The sequence below is a fragment of the Dromaius novaehollandiae genome, chromosome 21 (assembly GCF_036370855.1).
Source record: "Dromaius novaehollandiae isolate bDroNov1 chromosome 21, bDroNov1.hap1, whole genome shotgun sequence".
NCBI classification, from domain to species: domain Eukaryota; kingdom Metazoa; phylum Chordata; class Aves; order Casuariiformes; family Dromaiidae; genus Dromaius; species Dromaius novaehollandiae.
In genome coordinates, this window is record NC_088118.1 from 474,023 (window position 1) to 491,585 (window position 17,563).

A 17,563-nucleotide genomic window follows, 5' to 3' on the forward strand; every position below is an offset into this window, starting at 1 on the left:
GGGAACATTCCACCGGCGAGTTAATGGGTGGCAAGACTGCGCAGCCTCTGCTCGGGTAGCAGCAGCTCCACAGATAAAGGAGAGCAACCGCTGGAGCTGTGGCTTCAAAAGCCTTGTGCCAAACGCAAATTCAAGACTGAGCCCTAATCAGGCCCAGGCCTGCCGGCCTGCTTACCCCCGACCCTCGTCGTCCCAGGAGAGAACGGGGCTGCGCTGCCTCCTCCAGACACGGGCACGGCACCGTAAGGAGGGGAGGATGACACTTCTCTGCAGAGGGCACGCAGGATGGGGACACTCATCATGGGCCTGTTTCCTCGGTCTCGTGTACAGCAGATACAGTGTGAAGGCCAAGCGGACACCATTTGAGGGCCGTGCGAACGTTAGCCCCTGTGGTTACGTGGAGCCCGTGATGCACAACCGGTGAGGCCCAGCCACACGCAGACACTTCTCCAAAGGGCATCACGCAGAGATGAGAGCAGGACAGAAGGCTCGCAGACGATTTCAAAGGACATTTAACCAGTATCTGTGCACTGAACCCACGGGACTTCACCCCCAGGTGTGGCAGACTGCGAGCGAGCTCTCTGTCACGTGAGCAAGTCGGAGAAAGGCAGCACGGCTCTGCTTGCAGAGACCGGTGCTCTCGCTCACAGCGAGCGGGCCACCTAGGCAGCAGCAGGGCAAGCTCGTCGCAGGCCCTGCCAGCAGTGCTTGCCCTCTGCCGCTCACAGCAAAGACTCATTTCCTGCCCTCACCAGAGCATCCTGATCCCCGAGTCACAAAAGCCAAGTCCCTGTCCACTCTACAAAAGACACGGCAGTACCTTCGTGGAACGCGGTTCTCCTTGGAGAACCAGACCTTCTATTCAGCAGCCCAGGATACAGTTTGTGACTTCTGCTGCAACCGTACCAGCAGCAGCTTTCTAAACCACAGCTCTCCCAGCTGGTCCAGTCCTCAAGACTGCAGGTTAAACACTCTGGGACCGGAAGGCTCACGAAAGCACCGAGCACCCAGGATACTTCACACGGGAAGCTACCGCTCTCGAGCTTCCCAGGGGACTGGAAGCGCCTGTCCTTCACGCACTTTTGCCTCAGCTCAAATAGGAGGCCGAGGCGTCTAAGACGGAGTAAAACAACGAGAAAGACTCGGGAATCCTGGCTCCTAGCCCTAGCTCTGCCCCACATTCACTTCCTGTCTTCAGTGAAGTCATTTCCTTTCGCTTTTCCTCCCAATCTGTATTTTCAAGGAAGTGAAAAAACCAAGTCCTTGCTTCTGTAGAATGCTAGAAACCTGCCCTGGACTGTGACAGCGCAGAACTGCCAGAGGCTGGAAGACGCACAACGCGCAGAGCCACGCTGCTCGCGCAAACCCCAGCAGAGCCTGGCATTTCCTGTGCTTACATTTCTAGCAGCACAGAGTCTGTAAACAGTCAGGGTTGCGGAGCATCTTTTACACAAACCATATCCTGGCTCGTTCCCCTCCTCGGTCACTGCATTAAGCAGCAGAACAAGGGGAAAGAAAGCTTCTCAGCTGAACGGTAACAGAAAGAGCAGCGCAACTGTACGCAGCACTGCTCTGGACAGAACATAGACGAGGAGGCGGCCCTCAAACCCGCGGGAGCAAGGATGAGGGAAAACACAGCAACGAGAGAAGCAGGACTGAAAATCAACCCAGCCAGCAGCCTGAAGAGGCAGGAAGGAGCAGAGATGTCCAAGCTGCCTAAGGGGCTTCAGCCCTCCAGCTCTTTAGCAGATCACTCCCGTGGCCCCCCCACGTACTTTAGGCCAGGGAAGACTAGTAGGCAGAGACAAGAACAAGGAGCACTCTGTGGTTTTGCTTGGTATTTCAGGACAGCTCTCACACAGGAGGAGCTCTGCTTTGCTTTCCAAGTCTCGCCCTCTCTGGCACAGATCACCAACCTGGCTCCCGGCCCAGGACTTGGCTCCGGTAGAGCTCCTCGCCAAACTGGGAGACGCCCCAGCTCTGGGCACAGCACACAGCCCCATCTTAAAGCCGTCTTGGGACTATTGCCCCCAGCACCTAGAGGCTCCCTATCACGCTGTAGCTGAGATTCAGTGTCTTGAGTCACAACTAAAACTTGGGCTCCAACTCCTACGCTTGGAGGAAGCAAAGCCCAGCAACGAGAGTGCAGGTTCTCCGTTTTGTGTGGCAGCCATGGAATTCCTGCAGGCAGTGGGATTTCGCAGCTGGAGAGGGGATCCTGTTTTCTGCCCTTTCACCAAAGCAGAATAGGTCACTCAACATGAAAGGTGAAGCCTGCTGCTCCTACACCAGGGAAGGTGAAAGTTTGTGAAGCACACGAGGTAAAGTGGTACTGTAAGGCAATCTATTATCCTTTAAGCGGACCCCTGAAAAAACAGACTTTCTTCTTGGAAGAGAAAGCATGGAACAAAAATGTTCCTCAGGAAACCTGCACTTCTCAGTCTCTGAAAGGGCAGAGACCACGTGGTTCCCCTGCACAGCCAGGGCCACTGTGTCCACCTCTTGGAAAGGGACTGAAAGAAAAGGACAAGTCAAAACAAGGGCCAAGAGCGAGCAAAGCACGCCGCATCCCAGTGCCTCCACAGTGATGCTGCTGAAACCAGCAGCGCGACAGTCTAGCCACTGCTGCCCAGCTCCCGCTGAGAGGCAGGACTACCTAGCACAGGACGGCCCCGAGCTAACGCAGTGGCAACGGCTTGGAGCTAAAGCTGGCTGTGCCCGTCAGCAGGGAGCGCGGCTGAAGCTGGCACGCGACCTGTCTGCATCCGAGGAGCAGAGTCTTCCAGAGACTCCCAGGCACAGCCAGCATGCTGTTTTGCCTTTCAGGCTGTCCTGAAAGATGCAGCGTGACAGATAGCGTGGGGCAGATAAAGTCTTTGCCCTCCTACCACCGGCAGCGCAGAGGGGCTGGAAACCACTGCCTGGTGCACCCTTCCCTTCTGGGGGCCCAGACAGCACGCGGGGATACAGAGGAGCCAGCTGTGCCGGCTGCCCAGATACCCGTAGCGGCTGAAGAACCACCCTCATCTCTCCGGAAAGAGCTGACAGCTGAGCAAGTACGAAGCAGGCCTCACTCCCCTCGCTGCACCCAGCCTCGGCATATCCTCACGGTGAGGAGAACAGGCTCCCACTCCACTACGCGCAGCCATCCTCACACTGCTTTCTCCAGCAGAGAGCGACGGCCGGCACCCAGACAACGCTGCGGGGTTGAGGGGCTGCATGTCACCAGCGGCCTACCCCACAGCGGGAGCACAGGCTGCGGAAGGAGGGCAGCAGCAACCCCCTCCCCGTTTTGCTAGGGCTCGGACCTGGTCGGGACAGAACATCGGCATCTCTGTTTCTAAGGCTCAGCATAAGCTTCGGATAGTCGTGCGGCGGCGTCACCGGCATCACGTGCCCCCTCTCCTGCTGCACCGGGGACCAGAAAGTCCAGGGCGCTGACGAGCACAGCCCTGTTTACCAAGGACGCAGGGAACGCGCAAGGCTCCCGGCAGCCTGCCCCTCCCTTACGTGGCTCTCCCTTAAATCAGCAGCAGGTGCCAGTGACACTAAGTGCTTCCTCCGTGCTGACTCCTGCAGCGCAGCGCCTCGTGGCAGGTACAAACACCGCTGCGAACTGCTCCCAATTAGAAAAGAATCCATCACTCTCCCCACCTTTGACAAGGAATAGAGTTTCAAAGAAAATCAGGTAGGGGAAAAAACAAAAGCAACTCCCCACTCCTAGGCACTGCCCGGTGCCAAGCAGACGACCTGGAACGTGCGCTGCAGAAGGGAGAAGGGTGCCTCCGGTCTGGGCCATGCGGTTTGGCCAGTGCTGCCTCCCAGGGAGAGGCTGAGGAAGGGCAAGAAACAGCCACGCAGAAACCACCTCTGCCATTCGCTGGTGGTAACAATTCCCGGGCGCGCTCCACTCGGGGCTTTCCCGGGCAGCGCTCACGGAGCCGGCGGACCAAAGACCAGCCTACCCGAGGGCAGCAGACAGCTTCACAGCAGAACTCAGGAAGAACCAAGGAATCTCGTTTTTACCACCTTTATCTCCCTCCCCAAATCTCAGAATTGATGAAAACGCAGAACCAAGCAGCGAAGGAACTGTAATGCCTCCATTATATATACATCTTGAACACTCAAATTAACCTCTAAGGGTAATTATAATCTTTTGGGAATCAACAGACTACACAAAGTCTGTATCCAAAGCTCCCGCGCCCGCTGGAAACAACAAACAACCACACGTGAGATCAACAGAACATGTATTTGCCAGTCAACGTCTTCCTGGGAGGAAAGAGACTCAGTCCAGCAGAGCTGAGTGACACCGAGGCCTGACCTGTATTAGATTTTGATTTGCCAGAAGAGTCATGCTGGCAGTCCTCCTAGCACTTTGCTGATGCGGCTTAAATAACACTGACAAAACACTGCTGTATCTGTGTGTCTTATCTCTATGATATCTATATCTTTCCATATATCTATGTATCAGGGTTTCTGTTAAAACCACCATTAAAAGTTACCAAGCTAGCCTAACTCTCCCATTCTCCCCCTCTTTCGGGGCTGCACAGAGACACTGGCATGCCTCTGGGTCTTTGCCAGAAGAGCGACAGCATAGGGAAAATACCATTTGCGGGGCAAATTCTAGGCTTCTGTTCAACTAAGGCTGCGGGGGAACTGCCAGTGTCCCTGGGAAGACAACACAACAGGAAGGACCAACTTGTTCCACTACGGCTTTGGAATGGAAGCAGTAGATGGACAGAAGAGCACAGCCTCCCTGACAGGCTTCTTGCTATCCCACAGGATTCGAAGGTGGACAGAGCAGAAGAAAAGCCCTGTTAGATGGAGTTTGGAGAGCAGCAGCTGAGACGGCGAGGAGCTTGAAAGACTAAGTCAACAGCAAAGAGACTTGTAGGTGAGACAGACCCGTGGTGCTGCACTCTCAGAAAGGAAGAGCAGGTTTCTGCAAGTACACTTTTCCATAGTACACCCAGAAAAGGGGTGCTAGGGAGACCCAACAGTCAAGATATTTACAACTGCATAGAGCCCTGAGGCATTAACCGCTGGAAGCCAACTTACGGCATCCCCAGGAGATGGCTAGACTCTTACAGCTTAAAACCTCTCTTAGCAGTTGAAATACACAACGAATCCCAACGCGAACACATCCGGACCAGAAAGTGGACACAGACACATACTGGAGCACTCTAATAGCTAGAGCTTCATTCTTGCCACCAGCTGAGCCCGATGCAACCACCTAAGACAGCACAGAGAGGCAGATGTCACGACATCAACGCTGAACCAGAAATCTTGGGCACAAAAAACAATCCCAGGATCATCTTTTACTTGGAATTCTGCAACCGACCAGAGACGACAAGGGTAAAACACCCTTGCACCACCTCCGCAACAACAAGGAACTGCCCGCTGTTGGACACAGCCGATGCTCCCCGAGCAGGGAGCGAAGAGCCTCCTGTCTAGCTAACGTGCCCTTTCGCACCTCTTCGCGCAGCAAGCACTGCTGGGAGGGAAAGAACTCGCAGCGTTTCAGTAGGAAAGAACATCAAAGAAGGGGCGGAAAAGCAAAGTTTTTTCCCAGAACAGCAGGTATGGAGGAAGTCACGCCAGCTGGGTTGAAGAGTCAACAGAAAAGTCAAAGACTGAGCTGAACTTGGACCTCAGCGATTCCAGGCCAACACAAGCAAGGTGTGCAGCCCTATGGACTTCAGTTACCTAGAGTCACGCTAACCCCAGCGCGTCCTAGGCAGCTGCCCTGCAACAGCTCAGCCCAGGGAGCTCAGCAGCCCCAGATCTGCGACGGCCGAGTCACTTCAGGTAGCAGACTCCAGCCTGTCCCCTCTGTAGCACAGCGGCGAAAGAGCCAGCTCCCAGTAACAACAGAGCAAGGAGTAAAAGGTAGAGGGCCCCAAAAGGCAAAACGATTATTTTTCTTCCTTCAACAGAGCAAAATCTGTGCTTTTAAGTTTGTGAGTGAGCTTTCATTTGGCTGATGCTAGTTTTTGGCAGGGATCTAGAGGGAGGAAAGAAAACCTTCGGGAGGAGAGAGATGTAGCGGCACCTACAACAACATTATTGTGTAGAAAATACTGAGCGCAAGACGACGGGTTTCCCAGGTACTGAAGACACAGGTCAGGGTGGTGGGGAGGAAAAGATCACACTATCTGCACAACTGAAATGGCAAAATACATGTTAAAAGACAAAAGAAAAATGTGAGCAATTAGGGTATGGATATTCTGGAAAAAATGCCCACTGGGATTGACAACTATTGTAGAAAAAGCGCACGGAAACCAGGGACAAAGAGAGAACCGTACAACGAGGCGCACGTCGTGATTTTGGCATTAGTACCCACCGTCGGTGCATTACGCCCGTGTGGCTACAGCTGGTGTTATCGCAGGCGCCGGAGTCAAAGGAGTTCTTGCCTCGGTATTGACACAGACCTGCCACGTGATCTCGGGCAAATCGCTTCCTCTGTGACTCAGTTTTCTTATCCCTCCTGCTGCGAGAGTAGCAAAACAATGCATCCACCCCTTGGCAGAGAGCTGGCGCCTGACGGACAGAAGGAGCCGCACGTTGCCCCTGCGTGCCTGGCACGCAGCAGCGCTTGGACAGGACGAAGAGCAGGAGCTGTGCGCAGGAGGCCCGACTCCACAGGTCAAGAGCGGACAGCTAAACCTCTGGTCGCGCCGTTCCGCAGGGAAGCACCACCACCCGAGGCGTGCAGTTGTCGTCCGTGCCACGCTGCCGGCAACCTTTCGCCTCACGCACGCAGGACGCGGCCGTACGACAGCACAGCCCTACAGCCTGTCAAACAGCATCGCCCCCAAGGCACGCAGACGCTGCACGCAACAACACAACAGCCTGCCCTGTCATGTAGCATTACTTATGTGTTCAGATATGCATCCTTCTCACATTTCTACTCCAGCAAGTGGTTGCTAGCAGAGCAGAGCTAGGACAAGCACACCACCTGCTAGAGATGTTTCCCCAGCACAGCACGGCGAAGGGCTTGTTAACATCGCTCAGTTTCTGCGCACGGCTCAAGCAAAAGGAAAGAACACATGTACGGCATTTTCCCCCTTTGTTCAAACCGACCGAATGCCTGATTTACCCCGAGAGAGAACAGAAACAGGTTTGCCAGGACACCCCGAGAAAGAGAGGAGAGCTCTTCCCTGGACGAGCCCTCTGCCAGGATGGGCTCAAACAGGAGCATTTTTCCAACCCCACGTGGAATGCAGTGACTCCACATAAGGGGAACCCCAATTCCAGTCCTCCCCGGGGCTGCAACGCAGCTGGATATCTCACAAAATCCATTGCAGGCCAGGCAGAACTGAGCACAGCGCAAACCAGCTCCTCACGCCCAGAGCAGAGTCCCAGTTAAGGTCTTTGGTCCTCACGGAATGAGCCGGCAGCAGCAGTGACAGAGTACAAGGACCCCCAAAAAGCAGTCTCCAAAACGTAAAAGCAAAGTGGGAAGGGCCAAACAGACTGGAGGTGATGTCCAGGACATGCCCAAAAGAAGAAGGAGCGTTGACAACAAATCCCTGGCCCAATCTGCAGCCAGCAACTCTTCACGGATCAGACTGCGCTCGGCAGCGGAGGGCTGAATCCCCTGCACCGCTGCCGGGCGCTGCGGGCAGAGCAGTGGACACGAAAGCACGGCTCTACGTGGGAAACGCCACCCGACCCGCGAGAGCGATCCGCGGCCGATGCCCTTTTCCCGGAGAAGTTCTTGTCCCCTCTGTCTAGGAAGGCACCGAGGCTGCTCCTCCACCCGCGAGAGCAGCCGCCCCGGGAGCTGCAGGCGGACGGCAGAAGCCAAGGAGCCAGCGCAGGGCTTTCCCGCTCTCCCGCTCTCCCGCGGCGCTCGCTGTGCGCCCCGAGGCCCGGAGCGCGGCCCCAGCAGCCCGGGCGCCCCGCCAGTGACAGCCGCGAGCCCGGCGCGGAACAATGGGGCGCCGGGGCCCGGCACTCACCTCGCTCGGCGGCGGCGCGGCTCAGGGCAGCCCGGCCCGGCCCCCCGTGGCGGCGCGGCGCGGCTCAGCGGCGGCCGGCGGCGCGGGGCCGGCCATGCAGGCCGGGCTCATGGCGCGGCCGGCCGGGCCCCCGCCGCTCCGCTCCGCCGCGGGCTGCCGCGCCTGGCGCTTTCGGCGGCGGCGGCGGCGGCTCCAGCCCGCGCCCGCCGCGGCGAGCCCCAACTTCCCCGGCGGGCCGAAGCGGCGGGCCGCGGCCCCGCGGTGCGGGCGGCTGGGGCGCGGGCGGGGACGCCGTGGCGAGGGGCAAGGCTCTGCGCGCCGAGTGCTCCTTTCTCCGCCGGAGCCTGAATAATCATTTGGAGAAACAGGATCATTCACTTTCCTCCGTGCGAGGAGCCAAGCGCTGCCCTGTCAAAATAAGAGCCCCGCTCGCTCCGCCGCTGATTAACTGCTTCCCAATCTCGGCGCTCCGCCGGCCTCCCAGCGGCCTGCCGCGCACCAGCACCCGCTCCCGGCCCCGCCACGGCCACGGCCCGGGACTGCCCCCCGCACGGCCCCGCTCCACCGAGGTCCCCGCCGCCTCGCGGGCACCGCTGCGCCCTCCCCCGCGGGAAGCAACCGCGCCGCGGGGCCCCAGCGGGCGCGGGAGGCGGGCCGGCCCGCGGGGGAAGCCTCCGGCCTCCGCCGCCACCGCGAGCGAGGGAGCAGTGGCATTTTGCGAGGGGCGCGGACAAAATGGCCTCATTTCCACAGGCAGCCGGCGACGGGGAAGCTTCCACCCCGACCGCGCGCTGCGTGGCGAGGCGGACGGCACAACCAAAACGAGGGGCTCCGGGAGAGGGCTCGGCGTAGCGCGTCCCTGCCACAGGCTCGGCAGCTCGCCGCACGCAACAGCTACTGCGCGCACAGCCGAGGGGAAGCCGCGGAAACGGAGAGGAGCGTTACACACGAAATCAGGACCTCTTCACTTCAAACCACGCTTGCGGGGCTTGAGGAGAGCATGCCCAGGAAGGGCCGGGCACCGCCAGGCGCCGTGAAGCTACTGGCACAGCCAGGCCGGCCCTCCCACCGGCTGCACCTGGCTTCCAGGTAACCGGCTAAGAGGAAAGAGGCAACTGCCCGCTACGAGGGTGAACGGAGATTTCCGGCTTGGAGACGCAGTGATTGAACAACCAGGTAGGTCAGCAGCTGCCAGCAGAATCCAAATCCTGGCTGCGGTCAGTTGGGGAAAGCAGCACCTGACACCTGATGCTCAGTTTCAGGTTGTATGTGACCTCCTGAGCGCAGATACCCGTCTCCCCGGGAGTGACTATCCAAACGCGTCTGGCTACACTGCCAGGAATACCACACGTCCGGTTATCCCACACAGACGCCACACAGGTGGGTCTCAGCACCGCCTGTACGCTTCTGCGCCTCCGGCGAACGCACGCACGCCCCAGACTTCCCCACAGCAGCACCAGCGCTTCCGTTACTGGGCATCCCTCTCTGCATAACCAGGGCTCCATTTATCAGCGGAAACACTGGCCTGCTCTGATCCATCGGCACACTTCCGACTGCCCTAGTCCTTGCAAACAAAACTCTGCAAGCCGCAGAAACGGCTGGGCTGACACACCGCGTATCCCGCTCTTGAACCTTACCTTACCGCGGGGTTCACACCTGCGCCCCCCTCTGCTGCGCTTCCCACAGCCTACGCACCAGACATACAAGTACGTACGCGGCTGGCCCGACGCCTGGCACCGGTTGTACGGTACCACCTTCGCCAACAAGTTTTCCACACCCTGCAGAAACTAACGTCAAGTACCCCAACACGGAGCCGGCCTTACTCCCCGGCTCTGTTACGAACGCCCTCAGGCGTTCATACCGTACCCGCTTTTCCAGGGCCCGAATGGTGTCTTCACTCACCCTCCTAATCAGAACAGAAACGATCCCGAAGGGCTTTCGAGCCGGGACGGTTTCAGCACGGGAGAGTTTCACCACTCTCCTCCCCCGAGCAAGTCTCTGCAGCCAACTGCACTTGGGGGACAGGGGCGCGCGAAGCAGCGGAGGCCCAGAGAAAGGAAGGGGAGCGAGAGGACTGCAGCTAGCTGGCTGCACACGCAGGTGGAAATAACGTCTGTTTCAAATACACGATTTGCTTCCGCTGGGTGGCAAGAATACAGCCCTCCGAGCAGCGTATGGCACAGACCTCAGGAGCGGCAGCCCAACTGGGAGCCTGCTGCTGCTGCAGGCGTGATGAATACAGCTGAGAAAGGACACAGCTGGCTCACTGGCTGCCTGTGCTCTTCGCAACACCCTCCCACCCCCGTTTGGAAGCAGAAGGGAGCTGTACAAACGCACACACATTAGGCTATTAAGGCAGTCCACCCGCTTCTGGATGATGCCAGCAGCATCCTAACCAGGATGTGTCACCTTCCTGTCTGCAATGCACTAACTGTTCAGGGGTGGGCTGGGAAGGGAACAGAGGGCTGGAGGCAGGGACCACTTGGCAGCATCTTAAAGCATTGCAGAGCTAAAGGGGATCCAGGGACAAGCAATCCATCTCAGCTGATGGGAAGCAGCAGCCTTAATTGGAAATGAAAATACACCTTTCCTCCTGCTCTGCGTGCATGTACATCGGTGGCCAGGACCAGAGAAAGACCCTCGGTTATTAACCCTCCCCCGGCTAGGAGTGAGCAATGACACAGCAAGAAAGTAAACGTGGCCCCATGAAAACACACGGCGGAGTCAGGCCCGGGCTCGCAGCTGCGGCACCAAGACCTCAGAGCCGTTCAGGCACCTTAATCTAGACAGCTGCTAGTCCAGATCAAAACGTGTTAACAGACCTCTGGAAAATGTCTGGGAGCTACAGAAAGCAGCGCCGCTCTCCGAGGAGCAGGCCTCGCTCCTTCCTTTAGCACGCTGCAGAGCCAGCAGTGCTGAGAGCGGCGCGATAAGGAAGTGCCCTGTCCTCGCACAGTCACCGCGGGGGCAGAAGCCGGGCGCACTGGCTGCGGGGCTGGGAGGGAGCGAGCCGAGGGAGAGCGCCCAGAAGGGCCGAGCAGCAGGGCCCGGCAGCCGGGACACCGGGCAGCACCTGAGAAGCAAAGAGAAGCCGCTTTCGCCGGTGCAACGTGCGGCTTCCGGGCAGAGGGCGAGCGGCGGCGCTGGGCAGGCGGGCGGGGGGCCGGGCGCCGCAGCACAAGCCGCCCCGGGCTGCCCAGGCCCCGGCGCGCGGAGCGGCCGGCGGCGGCGCGGGCCGGCGCGTGCGGCGGCGCCCCCTAGCGAGGCGCGGCGGCCGCCGGGGCAGGGCCGAGCACCCGGCCCGCCCGCCCCGGGAGCGGCCCCGCAGCCGGCCGGCACCCCGCTGGCTCCGGGCGGCCGGGGCGCGCTGGGGCTCCGCGTAGCGGAGCACATGAGGGGTGGGGAGCGAGCGTGCCGGGGGAGAGGCGCAGGGCTCGCGGGCACTCCTCCTGCGCCCCGCAACGGGAGCGCCGCCGCCCTGCTCCCCGCCAGGAGAGGCGGCGAGCGACGCACGTGGCGGATCGGATTCGCCGAGGCCGACTGTTCCTTCGGTTGTGTTTGCGTCCTGGGTACGCAGCGAGCTGGGGCAGCGTGAATAAATACAAGCAGCGTGAGAGCCAAGCGCACAACTTAGCAAAGCAAACTTCAGCTACTGCAGCCAAGAGACACCCGAGGGAGGGAAGAGACAAGCACACTCATTGCTCCCAAACCCAAACAGAAAGGATCAGAAATGCTCCTTTGAAGGTGTGTAGGATCAGAAATGCTCCTTTGAAGGTGTTTTCCCCGAGGCAGCGAGTGGCTTCGCCCGTCCACAGAAACAGCTGGGGAAACCAGCCGAGGGCTGGAGCAGGCAAAGGGGACAATTTGCCAACGCTCCTCCCCTCACCCCGAGTGTCCCTCGGCACCTGGCCCCGAGGGAATCGCCCGCTCCACAGAAGGGACCTCTCTGCAAAAACCAGAAGCAAGCGCAGCGGAGCTAAGCCTGAGCACACGGTGCCAGGCAGCAGCAGGCCCGGACTGCCTAGCCATTCACCCCTGCCCAGGATTCAGACGCGAGCGCTAGCGGGATCAGCAACCCAAACAAGGGGCTCAGCAAACTCAGTGACAAAAACATCAATGGCAGGAAACTTCCATCTGCTTGTACCAGCCACCCAGCCATGTTCTGACATACCTCTCCCAGGGACCAGCGAGGCCACACAGCTTCCCGCACACCTAATAAGCAAGCAGCGACTTAGCTCAGGCTTTCACCCTCCTCAACAGCAGCACAGGGCTCACGTCCCCGCACGCGGCACGTGAAGGCACGGGGTACATGACAGTGCCCCGATAGCACTGCCTGTCGCAACGGCAGCTAGCATGCTCCACGCCAGCAGGCAGGGGCAGCCCCTGCCCTCGGCCGTGTCTGACCCAGAGGGGACGTACGGAGCCACCTGCTCTCCAGGCCCTCTGGCCACTTCTCCCTCTCCCTCCTTCCTTCCCCTCGGCCTCCCAGGCTGCCTACATCACAGCCCCTCGTGTCTCTCCCAGACTGCACACATGAAAGCGGCAGAGTGAGACTGGGAAAGGTCAGCAGGAGGACCAGCCGCTGCCGGCTCAGCGCTGAGCCTCTGTCTTTAATTAACATCTGCCGGGCTAGCCGCCCTCCCTACACTTGACTCTGACTCCCAGTCTCCCCTTCCCTCCTCTATCATTACGCCCACACTAGGAGAGACAGGGAGGGGAGGAGATGGGGGAAGCAGAGTCCTTGGAGCTCCTCAAAGCCTCCCCATGCCAACAACAACAACAAAACACCAGCAGCTCATTCCAGGAGCTGCCTGGTACCTCAGCGTCTCAGCGAGCCCACGGCCGAGCAGCCCGGGCTGGCTGCGACCTGCCCCTCCCTTGCACAGGGCTTTCCTGCCTAGGGCCACGGAGATTTTTCCCTACGTATTTCTTCCTAGCAAATCAATGCTAATGAGAAGTGCTCGACAGCTCTGGAGACAAGGGCCTGCCCCCTCATTACCAGGCCAGAATACGGGCAGGTCATTTCCAACAATATGCCAATTCTTTTCTCCCCAAGGTAGATTCCTCCAGCAGCACGAGTTCGGTCTCCTTGGCTCTTGCAGACCACGACCCCCTGCTCACAACAGCGCAAGCGCAACAAGCAAAACTTACAGACAGGAACTCAAAGCCTGCCTCCAAAACTAGTCTCCCCAGGGCCAAGGAACAAGAGGCAGCCGCCTGTGACCACGGGAAGAACTAGGACCAGCAACTGATGCATTTTACTTTGCTAAGACAGGCCTCACGCTTTGCCAGGATCACAGTACGCGAGTTCCCCCCAGAGCCTCTGCACTACAGTTAGTAATGGAAATGACCCTGCGGACAAGCTGGCGCCGTTCCAGAGCTATGCCCTGAGGAACAAAAGGGTTAATTGTCCTGGAACCGACTAATCTGGACTCATCACATGATGCTGCTCGATTGTGAGCTATAAAGCCTGGGAAGTTTTTGTTGTTTTGTTTTGTTTCAAAGCATGATGCACTACTGCAATTTCTATTTTACTCTGCACCCTTTTCTGAAGGAACACTGGGAGCTAAGCCGTGCGGTTCCTTGGAGAGCGCTACCCTTCATGCCACAAAAGCAGATATATTCAGCCCTCAAGTCTTCAGATTACTTTTTTCTTCATTTGGTAAAAGCAGGAGATAGAGCCTGGCCACGAAGTTCAGATGCAGATTTGGAACCTCCTCAACATCCGCACTGTTGAGATGACAGTTTGGTTCAGGTTAGTCCATGCAAACACACGTGTGTTTTGCTAAAAAGCCCTGGTGATGTTCTGTTGAGTAACCTGGGCGAAGAGCTCGGGCTGGGCAAGCTGGAAAGCAGTGGCCAGGAGAAAAGGGAACGAAAGGCGGGATACAGAGGATACCAGGCGACAGGGCCAGAACCATCTGCCTGGCCCTTTTATGCTCTTGCTGATAAGGACACATGGAGTAAATGAAATCCAGCTCCCAAGCAACTTTAATGCCCTGGGATTTGTCCGTTCCTATCATCTCTCCAGAACGCCAGCCCCAAGCTCAATCCTTTGCAAGACCCCTGTGGGCAAGGCCCTCATTACAGTTATGAATATGATTAATTAGGTCCAATTAACTATACTGGAGTTAATGATGTGACTCACAGTTAGTTGGAGCTGTCTCTCTGTGAAGAGTTTCCCTAGTGGCTCGCTCCAGTCCCAGACCGTCCCCTGGCAGAGACCCTGGAGACGGAAGAGTCCCGACGAAGTGGGATGAAGGGGACAAGTCTGGGGCTGTGCAATGCCCGTTTCAGCAACAACCTTCTACGCTTTGCTGATCCACATATCTGAGCACAGGGGTGTAGGGAAGAGACTGCCCGAGCCCCATGGCGATGGGCAGGTTGGCACGGGCGGCCAGTCGGCCCCTTTGCCTGAAGCGAAGGCGTCTACCGCAGGGTACAGCGCGAGGAGCGTGTGGCAGCTGCAGTGCCAAGTCCACAGAGCTGGCGCATGCAGACTCAGACCCATCGCATGTTTCCCAGGAAAGGCAGAGGTCCAGAGAGCAGACGGAAGAGGCTACATTACTGCTGCGGAGGCAGTCTCCGGCCTAAGAACATCTCGTCAGCTCTCCCGAGGTGCTACCCTCAGGCCTCCCTGCCAGCCTGTCTTTACACAAACTCCTGGCACCGGCGCTCTCTTTCCCCTCAGACACTGGCATAGGTTCATATCCCGCAGCCCTACCAGTTCCTGCCATGCCTCCATCTCTGTCAGGCTGCATTGTGAGCTCTCAGTCTCGCTTCTGTTTTCATGGTGCCACAAGCTGCTGCTCAGGGAAAGGGGAAAAAAGCCAACCAACCCATCAGAGGCCCCCGGTCCCTGCCCAGCCCCGCAGCCTCGGGGCCAGCCAGGGAAGAATGGGCTCCCTCATTACACGCTCATTAGAGTTGAAGCAGGGAAGCAGCCAGCAGCAGGCAGCTGTGAGCAGCCTCGGCTACCTCTCCCACCTCTGCAGCTGCCCGGGGAGCGTGTGCCATTGGCCAGATGGGTCTGGAGAGAATCAGGAGGGTCCAGCTTGGCTTCTATACTCCTTTCAAAGGAGAATCTCAGCCTGCTTCATACATGCCAATTTATTAACCATCACATCTCCAACAGGCCAAGGCCACGGACCCGCTACAGCCAAAAGGATCCGGGAAACAGAGACCCACCTGAAGCCAGGCAGTCAGTCAGCCACAGAGTCAGAGTGGAACGGAGAAGTTCCAGTCTCCTGCTCGGCATCCTCACGCCAGAGCTGGGCCCTGTTCTGGCTGACCAGGTGGGTCCTGGGCCCCCTCCATACCCTGCAGGATCTTCATATGCTGCAGTTCTAAAGGCAAAACGTAGCTTGTGCTGCAGTAGTAGAGAAGAATTTAATCCAGCTAAGCAGTCCTCTTCCCAAAAGAAAATACACTACTGCAGCCCCAGTGCAGCTGACACACCATCTTCTTGGGAAGACTTAGACTCCTGACACTGTTCCTGTATTCCAGGAATACAAAGACACAGAGGCTCAGGATCCTGGATGTCTTGCTATCACCACAATATTAACACCTGTACGGTTCCAGGCATGACACAGTTCCACAAACCTTCTCCCCTTACTGTTACTCCCATGTGAACGACCATGCCAGCTTAATCCTCCCATGATCTCAGACGCTCACTGCAGCCCAGGGGAAGTTATTTCAGGTCCACTGTGTTGTCTGCAAACTCCTGATGCTGCTGCGATTCTGGCACAGGAAACAAGCTTAACTCCTACCAGAACAGCCTGGCCTCGGACGGCCTCTGCGACATGCTTTAGCTGCATAAAGGACACCCACAGCAACACAGGCCGGTGCCAAGTGCTAGGAGACAGGTAGTTTGGAAGTTAAACTATCAGCTGCCTTGTGTGATTCCGCCAGCAGACGAGTCAGGACATACAGTAAGTGGTTCCTAATCTGTTTGGGCCCAGGGCTGGGCTGCTGACTGCATGCAGCCCTGCACAGACGTTTGCTTTGCTGTCTCTGGTCTCCATACATTGCTGCTGTCCAGTAGCTTCTGGTCAGTGGCTGGATGTGCAAACGAAGTAAAGCCCCGGGGTTACTAGCACTGCGGGCAGGAGGGAGCCTGTGCTCCTGCCACGCGAGAGGGAAGGCTCCCACCCTCTCATCTCAGGTGGAGACGTGAAAGCTGGAGCCCATGTGGCAGCCTGCAAGGCTGGGGCAGCCACCAGCAGGAGAGACCTTGGAGTTTGCTGTCAGCTCAGCAAACCTCAGCAAGGGCTGTGGGGAGCAAGGGGTTAAACCATTTAGCAAGGCCACCAGCGTGATAAATGCAGCAATCAGCAGAGACAGCACCTCCCACTGCCACCCAGGGCCTGGGCTGGCTGGGAAGCTGGGAAGGTGGCAGGGAAAGGGGTGGGTGGGGAGGACTCTTATCCTGATATGGCTCCTTCCTTCCAAGTGAGGGTTTGGAAAAACTGAGCAGGCAGGGTTGGCTCTGAAATCACAGCGCCTCAGTGACACAAAGCCAGCCAGATCCCCCCTCCGAAATACAGGGGAGGCAGGCGTCTGGGTGGGCTGGGGCGCGCACCTCGCTTGCCTCACCTCATCGGGACACCCCCGCTGCAGCGGGCGCCACGGGGCACAAGGTGAGCCTGGCAGGGGACAGGCAGACAGAGGGACCCCAAGGGGGTCGAGGGAGGAATGCGGCGCTCCCCCCGCAGGAGCGAGATTTCCGTGTGACATTCCTGGCTGGCTGCGCAGGCACAAGCAGGCCCCGCGCAGGCTGCAGGGGATTTCAGGTCTGTACAAACAGAGAGGCGGCTCCCGGTGCTGGCTGGCTGGCTGCGATCGCATTCCTGAGCTCCCCCTCCGCACCAGCGCCCGCAGCCCTGCCGGCTGCAGGTGGCCTGCCCCTCCAGAGCCCCGCGCCAGCACGCAGACCTGCCGAGGCACCCGCGCACACGCCGTACGCAGCACGCCCTCACTGAGGGGATGCCCACGCCGCACGGCCACGCAGACGCACACTGCATGCGTGCACGTTTTTGTGCGTGCACACCAATAATGGCTATAAGCGACGGCGCCAGAGCAGACAGGCTTTCTGCATGCACGCAGAGGTACACACGCCACGGACAGAAGGTGTAACACACGGCGCAAGGGTGTCACCCTCAAACTACACCGCACGCAGAGCACCAGGGGTCTGTTGTGCACTGTTACCAGGGAATGACAAAATACTCAATAAGATGCAAGAAAGGTTTTGTTGTCCGCGTTACTACAGCCTTGTAGTGGGGCAGAACTAGGAATGGAGTAATCGCTCCCTTTGATTTTTTTTTCTTAATTATTGTTTTTCAACACTCCCAGTCTCCTCTTCTCCAGAGGAATCCTAGAAGCTTGGTCATTGCAGACACTTGAGTCTTTATGTCAGCAAGTTCCAGAGTCAAGATCAGGGCAGCTTTGCGTGAGGTCACAAGCCTGACACAAATTCAATTTTACTCAATATCTCTATTAGTATTTGGGGTCACTCAAAATTACTGCTCTGTAAATGGGGTCATAACAGACACAGTTAGCAAGTTGCTGCTTTGCGCCTTCTGCTAGCATGACAAGGACTT

At 58.1% G+C, this 17,563-nt stretch overlaps 1 protein-coding gene and 1 long non-coding RNA gene across 4 annotated transcripts in view; one reads left to right on the plus strand and one right to left on the minus strand.

Annotated features, from left to right (window-relative positions):
• Positions 1–17,563, minus strand: part of LOC135330454 (B-cell CLL/lymphoma 9-like protein) — a 100,146-nt gene that overhangs the window by 52,597 nt on the left and 29,986 nt on the right. The window contains exon 1 of one of the 3 annotated variants that reach the window (XM_064524112.1): positions 7,965–8,465. The exons of the other annotated variants lie outside the window; for them this stretch is intronic. The gene's annotated coding sequence lies outside the window, so the exon portion shown is untranslated. Of the gene's footprint in view, positions 1–7,964; positions 8,466–17,563 lie in introns of those variants that run through there. 3 annotated transcript variants of the gene reach the window in all.
• LOC135330459 (uncharacterized) lies at positions 8,413–10,773 on the plus strand. The gene is made up of 2 exons (XR_010392460.1): positions 8,413–9,140; positions 9,221–10,773. It is a non-coding gene; the product is annotated as an uncharacterized LOC135330459 (long non-coding RNA).